Here is a 3697-nt window from a genome sequence, read left to right as displayed (position 1 = left end):
GGTGCGCTGCTGTTCGTGATTTTAGAAATTACACGGCCGATTCGCGTCGAATTTCTCGTCAACTATTCTTCACGTCGTGACGTGGGTCAGTAGAAATTTTATTTTTCGTCAATCCTTCGCCCATTCTGTACTAGTCCGAGCGTACTGAACGCTCCAAACAACGTGATCGTTCGCTCTTTCGCTTCGTTTATAAATTCGACTTGCAACGACAACGGAAAACAGTGTTATTATTTCATGGAAAAGTTGGTTGCTTGCTAACGAAAGAATAAAGAGAAAAAAGCACCTCGTGGATTCATGGCATAAATAATTACTGCGAAGGAGAGGCAAAAAAAAACAGAGAAGCAGGAGTTCGTCAGATATCGAGATATTTAAATATGCACTTGTCGCGTAATACCCTCTCGAACGTTTCTCGTGCGTATACGTCGAAGTTTCTCTCTGCATCCATACGTTTGAATGGCCGTTGCTCGAAAGGTATCTCAAGGATATTCTCTCGGATATCTCGCGTTCATTATGTTCGTTTGTTAGGGTACACGTCCATTAGCGAGTGGCTATCCGCCTCGGCACGATTTCTCAAGTCGGGGCCCTTCTTTTTCATTTTTATTTTACGTCAAAAATACTTTTCACTTGTTTTTGTTCGTTCCTCTTCACGCGTTCACCTCTAAAGTCGGGCCGGCCGGGGAGCTTGACGAGTCGTTCGATTTAAATTCCGAAAATTTGGGAGAGCACATTTGTGCGTGGATTACACGGGCGTATGAAAATTCGATGTTTTTATTTGAAGTGAGTATGGGTAAAAAACTGGAAACATCGCGAGCAGACTTGAGTGCCATTTTCACACATTTCCAATGACGCTGAAGTTTGCGACGTTGGAGTTCAACGACACGATCGAAAAATAGCCTCCAATTATTCCAGTAATTCTCCAATTTCGTTCCCTGTCGAATTTTCAATTCGTAGTTTTTCAACTTGCAACTGGTACTTGGTGAAATAAAAAATTGCTCAATAAAAAATCTTTTTTTCTTTCATTTCGTTAAACTCCAACGTTGCAAACTTCAGCGTCGCACATTTAATTATTTCCATCGGATTTTCGGTTTCATTATTTGTCCATTATTCTACGTCCATTTCTCGCCAACCGTTGTACACGCGTGTTCATGCGATCGTTATTCGAGCGAGTGCGAGACTGAGTATTGCCGAATTATTTCGACTCGACACCGCTTCTGAGAGTTTTGTATTTCTTATAAACCTCGAGAAATAATTAGCTGGCTAAAGTCGCGGTTATTATTTACGATGGTTTGAAGAAATTATTGGAGAAAAAGACCCGGAATTAACTCGTAACTCAAGTCCGTACAGATTGGGACTGGTCCGAAGGCAGAATTTTTGCATTGTAGCCATGCGATCTTCGAAATTATTTATATTTGAATCGTGCATTTTAAAGGAATGTGAATTATGTCATATGCGTGCACGAATACTAAAATATATGGGACATGCCACCGGGGCTTGAGTATTTAAAAAATCTCAACGTTCCTTTCGAATGTACGCATCGCATATTTACGTGTTTTTATATTCTTCGCTTCGCTGCTTTCCTCGGACTTCGAGAGCTCGAAATGACAAAATGCGGGTCCTGCGCTTTCTTTCTCCCTTTCTCCCTTTTTTTGTTCTTTTAATCTTTGCCCCGCGAGTCCGAGATTCCCCATATTCGGTTGGTCCTGCTCGCGCAGAGTTATAAGCCGCTCGAACCCGTTATTAAGTACAAATCGACGTCACGGACAATTATGTTCATAATATGAGCGCACACTCCTTCCCGTTCTGTTGAGCTTCGTAACATCAACCTTGCCCGGCTTTCCCCTTGCCGCGCCGCTTCGCTGCGAAAACCTGTTCGCTCTTAATCCTCGATTTTATTTACATTTTCATCGAATACGCCAAGAAAATTGGTGTGGAAACGATGCGATTCGAAACGACGATTTTGCGCGAGAGGACGATCGAACTCTCCACTTTTATTGCTCGATCACTTTTTTCTAAGCTTCCATAATGCTCACTGATCGTTGATAACTTAAATTTGCTGTCTATGAGAGTACAAAAGTGTATGGACACGCAACGGACTCGAGATCGAAAAAAAGGCAAGCTGTCAAAGATGGGCCTGGCCGTATATACTTGCCTCGAGAGAGTACGAAAATTGTATAAATCAATATTTCATGGTCGCAGCTCGAAAAAGAAGTTTACGATTCGCTTTCGACACCCTACAGCCAAGCGCGATAAGAATGAATGAATGGCGAAGAATGAAAAAGAAAGAAGCACCAACGCACGGGTTCTTCGGAGGGAAATAAAAAAAAAATAATAATAATAACCAGTTTATCCTCGATCGTATATTTTTTTAAAGAGCCTCGCAGTCTCCCAGTTTGTTTCGATTTTTATTTTATTTCTCACTGCGAATTTAATTCGCGTCTCGTTGCATCGAGGAAGTGACTTTTTATGATTCATTCTCGACGATATCTGGCCCATCAAGTGCGAAAAAGGGATTAACGACGATGAGGAATAAAAAAATATTGTACAAGGGAAAAAAATAAAAATTTAAACGCTCGTATACTCAACTCTTACAGATTATGATACCGTAATATTCGTCCAAATTGGATTCTCGTTAAGTACGCGAATTGTTTGCCGTGAGAGGCCAAAGTAACGTTAGATCTTTTATAACGTAACTCACGCAAATTGCAATTAACGAACTTGAAACAATATGTAATTACGATTAGGTGTACTTTTTCACCGTGAACTTCTGTGGCGTCTTTCTTGGAAGCCTTCGCCACTCCTTCCCCTTACCGACACTCGCCCGCCCCGCCCCGCCCTCTTCTCTTTCGCTTTGTCGCTTTTGTCGCTCCCTTCCACCTTCCATTTAGATTTAGTCTTACGTTGTCGTTGTCGTTGTCGTTGTCGTATCTTCGTCCGTCCTTTTTCGCGTTTGTACTTTTCACCTTTCGTTCGTGGATATTATAATAATAATATTATTCGTGGATCCTCTCATTTTCATTTAGTTGGCGATTTTTCACACTTCTCCCCGACTTTCCTGCATGCTATTTCTCGATTATTCCATCGATTTATCTTTCCCAATTCTCAGACTTCTCGCTTCCTTTATTTTTTGCTCTTCCACTTTCTTTTCCACTTTCCACTTTCTTTGTTCTCTTTCTACCGAGCCCGCCATTTTCGTAACTTTTTCTCTCTCGCCCTCCTCATCATACTTCGTAACGTATTTTCGTATTTGACATGTCTCGCTGTTTCCATTATTTTCTAACCACGCTCGTCACGCCCTCTACTTTCACTGTCTTTCGAACTTTTTTCTTTCTTCGACCTGCTGATTTGCGTTAATTATGCAATGATTTATCAAGGATAATATCACTCCGCGTAAAAATATCAGAATCGAGTTAGACTCGTTTCTAAGATTCACCTTCGTGTACGTATCAACACATTTATATTACTTCAATGAGCACATAATAAAAGATTCCCCGATGAACGAAAAGCAGGTTTGTACCGATTATTTCTTTCTCTCTTTCTCTCCTACGGTCGTGATACGTCTACTGCAAGTTACCAACTTCACAGCGATTAGAAGGAAAATATGTACAACTCGATCTCCGAGGTCTCGAGCGATGTGTGTGTGTACACGCATCGGGTGTATTGACATCGAAAACTTGCCGCTTCTCGTTCTAATCGATGT

This window comes from Venturia canescens, chromosome 1 (assembly GCF_019457755.1).
Source record: "Venturia canescens isolate UGA chromosome 1, ASM1945775v1, whole genome shotgun sequence".
Lineage (NCBI taxonomy): Eukaryota > Metazoa > Arthropoda > Insecta > Hymenoptera > Ichneumonidae > Venturia > Venturia canescens.
The sequence above is the reverse complement of the archived record's forward strand: the minus strand, read 5'-3'. Positions refer to the sequence as shown.